Below are 11,146 nucleotides of genomic sequence, written 5' to 3'. Positions count from 1 at the left end.
AAAGAGAGGGATGAGGGTGATCTGAGGAAACATTAACCTGATATCCCACTCAACTTCAGGGGATGCTCACACTAACCTGATAGCCCCCCCCCCCGCCCCCCTTCTTGGGATGCTCACCGGATGGCCTCCATCAAAGGATGGTAACTCCTCTGCAATGGAATGAGAAAGAACAGGATGAGCCATTGATGGTCCATATCAAAGTAACTCCCTTGTGATTGAATGGAAAGAAGACAGGATGGGCCATCTCTGGTATCTCTTGTCCTTGAGATAAGAGAGGAACTAAAACCACTGAGCCATAAAGACAAAGGAGCTGCAAACTAGCCCAGACTTGAAGGATGAGGTGCACATGACTACAGGACTGAGTTTGCACAGAAGTAAGGGTCAACTAGGGAGCATAGTGAAGAAGACTACGAGCCTTCATCTGAAGACCCCTGCCCACCACCACCAGGAAGCGCTGCGCAAGGGCGACGGGAGGAATTTGGGGTGGGGGGATATGTTATTGATTTCTTGGAACTAATCGTAATATTCCCTCCCTATCCTTGGAGTAGTGATGCATATGTATTAGAGTAGATGAATATGTTACTTTTTATACAATAAAAGGGACCCCCTTTTGGCTCCAGGTGGTGCATGTCTGTGGTGGAGTCATTCCCCGCTGTGCCCAGCGCTGAATAAACATACCTACTTTATAACCTTAACTGGTTGTAAAGTTGTGATTCCGTGCCACAAGGGCACCTTATGTTTTGGGTTGCCGTTAAACCCCAGAAGTTTGTGTGGTGCTAGTTTGTTCTCCTTTCAGAGACATTTGAACCTGCTGTTTGCATGTTTGCCAAGTGTTGACTAATTGTGTTTAAAAGTACATTTTATTATTTGTTGGTTTGAGAGTTTCCACAACAATTGGCATAGCCTGCAGGATTTCGATAGAGGAGTTATTGTAGAGGTACAGTTGTGTCTTTTGTCCCCTAGATGTATAATAGGTGAAGGAAAAGTGGTTTGATTTGATGGTAGTTGTGAGAAAGTTGTAACAGAGATATGGAAGTTTTGGGATGGCGGAAGTAAAGGAAATATGTGCACCATCTTAGGTGCCTGTTTGATTCAGGTGCAAGACTGTTTTGTAGTGGTGAAGAAAGAGAACTTAGAGAAACGACTGGAAACTGATGGTTTGAGGGTAGAATTGTTACAAGAGAGTGGGTGGTACGGAACACTGATTGCCTCGCTGGTGGACCCCAGCCCCCTTAGATCTCTTTTTAGCGGGGCTCCGAGATTTTCTAAAAACACCTGCCCAGTCCCTGAGGGAAAGGGTGCAAAGAGCTGTTGAATGTGACTAGCGAAGTTCTCCGCCCCCGTTGTGCAGGTATGAAGGTGGGCGGTAGCGCCTCACGGCCTGGTGGTTTGGGCCCCATGAGACGCGCGGCCGGACCCGGGGTTTGGCCTGGCCGGAACCCGGAAGTTTCAGCAATTTAGTGGGAAACTCCGGCCCGCGCAGCCTCCTGGAAGGGAGCCTGAAGCACTGCGGGATAGGTCATATCGATTTTAGGATTTGGGGAGGAATGGTCTTTGGCCGGAAGTGTTGGTACTGGGGGCACCTCGAGCAATGTTAGATAGGCAATCCACCGATAACATTTGGAAATTGGTGGAATTGCTGGCGGGGAGATTCGAGAATGAGGGGAAATGCCGGTGACTCTGCTCCCTGGGGAAGGGAAATGTAACCCTTTTGTGACATCGGGAGGGGAACTGAGAGAGTTAAAAGCTAGAGGTTGCTGTTTGGGGTTTGGGCTGCCCATTTGGCATGGTGAATTTGTATTAATGGTTTGTTGGTAAGGAGCTTTATATACATATTCTTGTGGGTCCCAGGTAGGTAACTTTAGAATTTTTAATTGATACAGGGCTCCAAACTAGTGTTTTAAATCGGCGGTAAGATTCTGAGTTAGGATTTAAATTATCAAGGAAGATTATAAATACAGTAGGTGTGTGTAATGGGGGTAATGGAAAAAAGTTGCACAGTGCAAACGTAGTTTTGGTTATTAGGGGTAAAAGAGGATGATAGCTGTGGAGGTGGCTTTAAGCCCTTATAAGGGAAACAGATTGGAGTTTGGTGTGTTGTTAGGTAAACAGTGGTGTTTGCCTGTGGAAGACGAAAAACATGTAGACTGCAGAGGAATTAATGGCATGAGACTTTGCAGTACAAAAGAAGAACAAGAAAAACAAAGGGCAACTAGGAGTTAAATCGAACTGCACGGATTAGCATCTGTGAAAGGGGACCAATTGAGCTTGAGCGAGTCCTGGGAACAAAAACCATTCAAAACATAAGGACTTGGCTCAGACTTTTAAATGCCAGCTGCATTCTATTTTTACATGGGAACAGAGCACCACTGGGGGAAAGAAGGGGCCTCCCCCTCTTTGGAAAGCATAAAATCACACTGTTTCTTTCAATAAATGACTTCGTTACTCTCGAGTGCTGAGGTCCGTGCCTTCAGTATACCACAAAACGCGCCCGAATCGTTTTTGGTTTTTTATTATTTTTTTTTTTTTTTTTTAGAAATGAACAGAAATATGACGAATGAAAAGGAAATTGAAGAATGAACATTCCCGGTGGTATACTCCTGAGCTGGACGGAGGGAAGGATATATTGAGTACTCATCAGAGGTTTTCATCACCGATCGCTGGATGACACAGGTGAGCAGCTACGGGAAATCCTACATAAAAAGGCATTATGGGGCAGTCAGCAACTAAGGAACAGAAACTGCATGCAGAGGTTTTATAAAGAATATTGTGGGAACAGCAATTTAAGGTCGCCCCATTACAGTTAGTAACGTTACTTGTTTGGATAAGTGATCATTGTCTGTGGTTTCCGGAGACTGGTTCTTATGACTCAGCCTTACGGCACAAGGTGGGCGAGGAGATTCAGGCTAAACCGCTTTTGCAGCTGGAGACCCCGGAAGGAATCTTGATAACACGGCGAGTTGTTTATAGCGCCTTAAAAACATTAATGCCTGCAGAAGTTTTGCAAGGGTCCTCCGATAAGAATGCTGCTGCGGAATCAAAAGAACCTGAGAGAAATGAGAATGTAAAGGTCAGAAAAGAATCTCAATCATTCAAATTAATAGACTCCGATTCTACCCATGAAAATGCAGAGGTGTCTGCTGAGTTGCCAAAAGATGAAAATTCGGGGATGAATGATCCTTTAGATACAGGGCAAATTAATCCAGGTCAGGAGGCAGACTTGTATCCACCGTTAACACCAGTAAAAGTGTTAGCAGCCTCCGCTCCAACTGCAGATCAGATTTTACAGTGACAACGGCAAACTTCTGTATTGCTCCTTTTTGTATTGAAACCACCTCTCTCTGTGCGTCTCCCCGCCCTCCCCCCGGCTTCGTACCAGTCACCCCTTGCGGCTGCAGTGAAGTGCGTACTAGAGGATTATTAGATTAATGTCATTTTGAAGCATTACAAAAGGGGGATATTTCTCTTTTACAAGCTATGCCAGTTGTTTATCTACCTCAGAGGCCTCCTGAATATGCACATTTACCATATGAAGTTATTAAGGAACTTAGCAAGTCTATAAAGGAGTATGGACTACAGGCTTCTTTTAAATGAACTTGTTGCAAGCTATAGCTAACTCCTATGTCTTGACTCCATTAGGTTGGAAGTCTGTTCTGAGACTGATTTTATCCGCTGCTCCATTTTATGTTTGGGCTTAAGGATAATATAGCTGCGGGAACTGCATTTGGAGAACAAGAGTTGCTAGGACAAGGCAACTTTGCTACAGGAGCGTCAGCCTGGTTTTGGCCACAACACAATCAACCACAATAACTGATACCAGTGTATCGTTATTATCAACAGGGATTTTTGGACCATTACCAGAAGGATTAAATGCTCTGTTACTTGGCAGGTCTTCTACTACTAGGGCCAGATTGTTTGTACTGCTAGGAGTGATTGATTCTGACTGTACGGGAGAAATCAGAATTATGGTGTGGTCACCCCACCCACCCTGTACTATACTGACAGGTGAACATTTGGCACAATTGATTTTCTTTCTCCATATAGTCGGTAACACTCGAACTACCTTACAGCAGAGAGGTGATAAAGGTTTTGGGACTTCTGGTATGCCAAATATTTTTTGGACAAAAAAGATTACAACTGGACAACCTATGTTAACCTGTATGGTGAATGGTCATGCAATAACTGGGTCAGTGGATACCGGTGCTGATGTTTCTATCATACAAAAAGCAGACTGGCCCCTTGAATGGCCTTTAATCCAAGCTTTCGTTGCAGTTACAGGAGTAGGTGGAACGCAGATACCATGGCAAAGTAAACATTCATTACTTATAGAAGGACCAGAGGGAAACCAAGCTGTATTGCAACCTTATGTATTGCATGTACCGTGCACCTTGTGGGGTAGAGATTTACTTCAACAATGGTGTATGACTTTGTCAACAAAATTTTAATGAGGGCCACTGAAGTCCAGCCATGACTTTAACTTGGTTTACAGATGAGCCTGTGTGGGTCGATCAGTGACCTTTGAAAGGAGAATGGCAGGAGCAAGCTTCTCTGTTAAGAGAGGAACAATTACAGGCAGGACATAGAGTTGCATCTACTAGTCCATTAAATACTCCAATTTTTGTTATTCCAAAGAAATCACAAAAATTGAGACTTTTGCAAGATTTAAGAGCTATTAATGCTGTTATGGCACCTATGGGAGCTTTGCAGCCTGGGAGACCTAGTCCAAGAATGATTCCTAAGAATTGGTATTTATGAGTCATTGATGTAAAGGATTGCTTTTTTATGATTTGCCTACACCATGATGATTGTTATCAATTTGCTTTTTCTTTACCTGTGATAAATAATGATCGCCCAATGTGACATTTTTACTGGGTAGTTTTACCACAGGGCATGAAAAATAATCCAACCATTTGTCAAATTGTGGTGAATGAAGCTCTTTCTCATGTCAGACAAACTTATAAGGATATAATTTTATATCGTTATATGGATGACATTTTACTTGCCACAGAAACACTAACACACCTGAATATTGTATCTGATTCTTTAACACGTGAATTAAGTTGATATGGTTTTCAAATTGCTCCAGAGAAAGTAGAAAATGTAGCACCTTGGAAATATTTAGGCTGGAAAGTATATGAATCTACTGTTTATCCTCAGACTGTCAGAACTGCACCCACGATACAAACACTGAATGATTTACAAAAGTTACTGGGAACTATTAACTGGTTACGTCCCTTCGTAGGGATAACCACACAGGAATTGTCACCTCTGTATGTTGTTTGCTTAAAGAGGATACTGAACTTACTTCAGAATGACGACTTACAGATGTCACAAAGTCATCTTTACAAAAGGTTATACAAAAAATTAATACAACATTTGCAAATTGAATACATTTGAATTTACCTGTTAGGCTATTTGTCATCTATCATAGGTTTCAACCATATGCTTTACTTGGACAGTGGAACTCTGAGGAGTACAATGAAAAATCATCTCTAATTATTTTAGAGTGGTTATTTCTTCCTCGCTCTTTTTCAGAAACGTTGACAACAGCAATTGCAATGCTATCTCAGTTAATTACTTCTGGGTGACATTGTTGTCAACAATTAACTGGAAACGATCCTCACTATAGTAATTTACCTACAACTAAGTATGATTTTGCTACCTTGGTTAGAGAGTGTCTTTTCAGACTGCAACGTCCAATTTTCTGAATATTGTCAAATACCACTTGTCTAAACACAGATTGTTACAATCTCTACAGTTTTTACCTTTACAGCCTCATTCTCTTTTAGCATCCTCACCTATCCCTGCAGCTCGAATGGTTTTTATTGATGGCTCCAGAAAAACTGGGAAAGCAGCAGTTGCATGGTTTGATTCTATAGAACATAAGTGGTTACATGATGTAAGTTCTGTTACAGGATCAACACAAATTGTAGAACTTATGACAGCAATTAGAGCGTTTCAATTATTTAATGCTGAACCTGTAAATATTGTAGTTGATTCTGCATATGTAACGGGTATTCTAATGTGCTTAGAAAATGCTTTTATCAAGAAAGTAGATAATAAGCAATTATTTCAATTCTTAGTTTTGCTTGCAGACTTAACTTAGAAAAAGAACTCATTTTTATTTTATTGTACATATTCATTCTTACAAAAATTTACCTGGACCTTTGGTTGAAGGAAACTGAATTGCAGATCAATTGACAATGGCTGTAAATATTACTTGTAAAACAGACCAGGCAAAAATTGCCCATCAGTTTTTTTCACCAGAATGCTCAATCCTTACGAGAAAATTTTTCTTTGACAGTGGAACAAGCACAATGTGTTATTCGTGCCTGTGAGGACTGTCAGCACTTAGTACCTCTTCCTTTATTACATGCTACAAATCCCCATGGTCTTCAAGCCAACGAATTATGGCAAACAGATGTCACACATATTCCATCCTTTGGAAAACTTAAATATGCACATGTTACAGTTGACACATTTTTGGGATTTGTAGTCACCACGGCGCACTCAGGTGAGAAAACAAAAGATGTAATAAGACATTTTTTACGATCTTTTGCCTCAGTTGGTGTACCTAAACAGATAGATGCTGATAATGGACCTGCGTATACTTCTCATAAACTGTTATTATTTTTTCAGGACCGTGGAATCACCCATGTAACAGGCATTCCTCGTTCACCTACAGGACAAGCAGTTGTGGAGCGCATGCATCACTTCTTAAAAACTATGCTTGAAAAACAAAAAAGGGGGAATCTCCTCCTTTCTCCACAAGAGAGACTAGATAAAGTGATGTCACTTAATTTTTTACATCTTTCTGGAATTAAGAATTACAAAACGGCAGCTCAAAGACGATTTCAGTTTGCTCAGACTCCTGAGATATATTTGAAAGTTTTTATAAACATGTAGAGTCAGGCAAATGGGACGGGCCTGTACCACTTTTAACATGGGGACGAGGTTATGCTTGCGTTTCTCTTCTTTCAGGTCCATATTGGATTCCAGCAAGGAGCGTCAAGCCTGCTCAGACGATTTTCAGAGACATCGAAGAAGATGTATCTCTGGACACATGAAGGATCAAGAATGAGAAAACAATGGTGTATGTTGTGTATATGTGTAACGTTAACATGGAATGTTCAGGTTGATGCAAATGTGTGCTGGGCGCACATTCTGGATCCTCCAGTGTTCCGATTGTTAACCTGATGGGATGCTTCTCCACCAATTAGTAGTAATGATACCCAATGGTCCAGAGGGGTATGGCTTCCTCCTGCTTCGGATACTTAAATGTTTGAAATGAATGAAACAACCATGGTAACAGATTTTCCTCCTATATGTCTCATTAATGCCAGTGATTCAGAATTTTGTTTAAGGATGCAACCACAACAACGTCTAGTAGCAATAAAAAGCAAGACTCGTGAATTTTGCAATTGTTACCATTCCTGGTCTATCGTTACACAATATTACTCCTATAAAAAACTCAGAGTCCCTGCACCCTTCTAGTTTTCATCATTCTTTAGTATGGCATAATGGAGGATCTGCAGGGTCTGTTCTTCAGTATTATTTTTACACTAATTCACAGCTATCTCCTGCACATACTAACCTTTGGCGTCTTGGCTCACCTTTTTTTCAGTGGAAGCTATATCAAGTATCTTTATATGATAGTCATACTAATGCTTACTTAACTTTGCTAAGAGAAGATTCTGTTACAATGAGCACTACTCACCCTTACTTGATTGTAATCGCACCTACTATTCACATTATTTTATGTAGTCATTCCTTTTGTGTGATGTTACACTCTCCCAAGTTTAAGGCATGCATAGCACATACTGATGTGATAAACAGTACATACATCTTTCTTTTACAGTGGCGTCCAGAGTTATGGTTACCTGTTAACACGAAACTGGGAAGGCGAGAATGGCTTAGCCCAATTTGCTAGGTACTGCAAGTCACGTTAGTTGTCACAATGCTTCAATTCCTCTGGTCAGCTCTTCGAAGAGTTAAAAAGGTAGAAGCTCGAGTTATGGCCACACTGGTTATAAAAGAAATGGTCATAAACAAAAAAGGGGGAGGGGTGGAAGATGAAAAACATGTTAACTGCAGAGGAATTGGCAGCATGAGACTTTGCAGTACAGAACAAGAACAAGAAGAACAAGGACAACTAGGAGTTAAAGTGAACTTGATTGAGTGACTCCTGGGAACAAAAACCACCTCATTCAAAAGATAAGGACTTGGCTCAGACTTTTGGATGCCAGCTGCAAAGGACCCTTATCTTCATTCTATTTTTACATGGGAACAGGGCACAGCTGGGGGAAAGAAGGGGCCTCCCCTTCTTTGGAAAGCATAGAATTTTCTTTCAATAAACGATTTTGGTACTCTCAGGTGCTGGAGTCTGTGCCTTCAGTATACCACATTTACCAGAGGCGGAGCGTGGAGTTTTGGAAGTAGGGGGACAAGGGTGTCTTATGTAAGAATTTTGCAGGTTGTTCTTTTATTATCATATTCTGAGGTAATCCATGTCTCAGTATTGTTCACAGTTGTTAAATGGGGTATTTAGAGGTAATTGGTGATCTTGAGAAAAGAGATTATAAATTGTATATGTTCCCCTTACGATTTTCCAGTTTGGCCAGTCCGCGAGACGGGCAGTGGGGGCTAATGATTACTGGAGATTGAATAGCAATAGCTCACCTTTAACAGCTACTGTCCTGAATATAACATCAATGATAACAGTGATACAGGCCGCCGCTTATTTGTGGGTGGCTGCTTCAGAAGTAACAAACACGTGGGTGTTGGTTTTTTTATGATTCCCCTAAGGGAAGAGGATAAGCCTCAGTTGGCCTTTACTTGGGAAGGGACATAAAATACCTTAAATTGACTCCCACAAGCATATAAGTATTCCCCCACTATTGCTCATAATGTTTTGGCCAGACTTCTTGATACAGTGGAAGTGTCGTTGGTTGTCCATATATCTATCAGCATGTAGATGACATCCTGGTTGGCAGAGATATTAAAGAAGTGGTTGAAATTATTTGGGATTTGTTCATTAAGGATAGGTTAGATATTCCACCCTCTAAACGTTAGGGTCTTAGGCCTGAAGAGAAGGCAGCAAGGGGGTGTTTGATATACTATATTATCTTCAGGCTAGTGGCATAGTTGAGTGGATTATCAGTTTGATTAAGAGACATGCCAATGTCTAATGACATAATTGAGATATATGGTTATCAGAAGAGGTTTTTATTGTTAATAACTATTGGGGAAATTATGGAAACTTAAAAAGAGGAGTATTGTGCCCTAGGGGAGTTACTGGTTATTATTTAACAATTATAAGGGCTGGTTCCCACTGAAGATATGTGTAGGCCAAGTTGTTATGATAATGTTATCTTCAATCGGCATTGTGCCTGTGACCCTCGTAAAACCTAGAGGGTTACATGTCTGGGAGGATTTAGATGAAGGTGGAAGAATTTACTGTATTAGTGCTGGATGGATAATCTCTGAATTTTAACTCGATGCCCAGGTTTTAATCTGAGGACTAGGTGTTGATCTTTTTGGGGGGGAAGAAGCGGATGTCTTCAGCATTGTTATGGGCGATGGTGACGGTGACCCACATGGACGATCGAGACTTGGATGACAACATGGTGGCGAATACTTCTGTGAATGTGGCATCTTTTAGAAGGTTGTGCTTGGACTTGGTGATATTAAGGTGGGGAAAGTGTTTTTATGACCTGACTGTATTAGTACCACTTTAAGTAATGAAGAAAGTGGTGAGAGATTTGAAGTCAATTGTTATTTTTTTAATTGATTGATTGGATATGTTCAAATCTTCCTTATTAGAATGGTTAGTTTTAACTTTGGTTGGAATAGATTGTACTGAAGTTTAAGTAGTGAAGTCCGTGTTGGAGTATGTGGGGGTTTTGTTTGGAGATTGATTTGTATAATTATTTAGAAACCATGATCCACAACAAGCATTAGAACTCACGGGGACTGAAATCCCTTTTAACCTTGGAGGCAAGAGGTGACTGTGCCACCACTTCAAGGAAACCAGCTGAATCATGATTGTGGTCATGGGGTGGATTGTGTGGCACGTGCATGAAAATGTGGCTTTGCGGCTGTTGAGCTTTTCTTGTGCCCTTGTTCTCAGGGCTTTGCTGTACTTGGAGACCTCGGCAAATAGGGGCTGGTATTGCCCACAGGTCAGATTTGGCTGGGGTGTAAATGGAGTCCCCGTGGGGAGCCATTTTCAGCTAGCCTTGACTGGAGCCACGGGCTGCAGGTAAGGACTCTCTCCTTGGGTTGGGACGCCGCAGAAGGAAACTCCTCGGGGCTCCTTGGATTGGGACGCTGCCCTAAGATGTTCCTCGAGGTTGAGAGTCCTTGCCTTTTACTAGGTGAGTGGTTGAGTGATTTTGGTTGGTGTCAAACCCCTGCTAACGTTCTGGGTTGAGGTTAAACCCAGGATAGCATTCTGGGTTGTCGTTAAACCCCAGAAGTTTGTGTGGTGATAGTTTGTTCTCCTCTGACGGTCATTCGAACCTTCTCTTTGTATGTTTGCAGAGTGTTGAATAGTTGTGTATAAAAATAAATTTTATTTTTTTATAATTTGTTGGTTGGAGACTTTCCGCAACACCTGCACAAGGGCAGGCCTTGAATTGGAGCCATCTCAAAAGCTTTTGTTAACCTTGCTGCACGTGCTAAACAGTCTCCCTCATGAAGGCTGTGGGAACCTGAGCTTGCAGTTCACAAGAAGCTGTGGGGAATGAGCAGTGCGTTCTCTGTGTCTGGCACACTGTTGTGGTGTTTTTGAAATAAACATGCAATATATAAAATAAATTTTATTGTGGATGCAATCGATTGGCACTCCAGCAATTATTCATAAATGGCAGGTCCAAAAGTCCTTGAGAGGAAGAACCCCCAACTTGTACTGAACTTCAGTTAGAAAAATTCCCAGGATTTAAAGGCAATCCAAAACCTCAACGGCAACATGCTGCTCCAGGGGGGACTAGCTTAAAATGGGCCCTCACAAGGGACTCCATTTATACCCAGGTCAAATCTGATCTGTGGTCAATGCCAGCTCCCATTGGCGGAGGGCCCCAAGTACTGCAAAAAGGGCGTGAAAAAGGAATCGGCATCCGCTGTGCCTCAAGAACCAGGAAGCCCC

At 41.8% G+C, this 11,146-nt stretch overlaps 1 long non-coding RNA gene across 3 annotated transcripts; it reads left to right on the top strand.

The window, feature by feature from the left end:
• Window positions 1–1,429: 1,429 nt before the first annotated feature.
• On the top strand, window positions 1,430–8,372 carry LOC116959812. 3 transcript variants are annotated; one of them, XR_004406051.2, is made up of 4 exons: window positions 1,565–2,460; window positions 2,537–2,673; window positions 6,305–6,514; window positions 6,640–8,372. It is a non-coding gene; the product is annotated as an uncharacterized LOC116959812 (long non-coding RNA). The 3 variants fall into 3 exon arrangements; XR_006165910.1 differs by lacking the exons at window positions 1,565–2,460; window positions 6,305–6,514 and adding an exon at window positions 1,430–1,518 and having other exon boundaries at window positions 6,982–8,372; XR_004406049.2 differs by lacking the exon at window positions 6,305–6,514 and having other exon boundaries at window positions 2,187–2,460; window positions 6,982–8,372.
• The last annotated feature ends 2,774 nt before the right edge of the window (window positions 8,373–11,146 follow it).

The sequence above is a fragment of the Tyto alba genome, unplaced genomic scaffold (assembly GCF_018691265.1).
Source record: "Tyto alba isolate M040663 unplaced genomic scaffold, T.alba_DEE_v4.0 Super-Scaffold_29, whole genome shotgun sequence".
In the NCBI taxonomy this organism is placed as follows: domain Eukaryota; kingdom Metazoa; phylum Chordata; class Aves; order Strigiformes; family Tytonidae; genus Tyto; species Tyto alba.
This window is presented reverse-complemented; position numbering and strand designations above follow the sequence as displayed.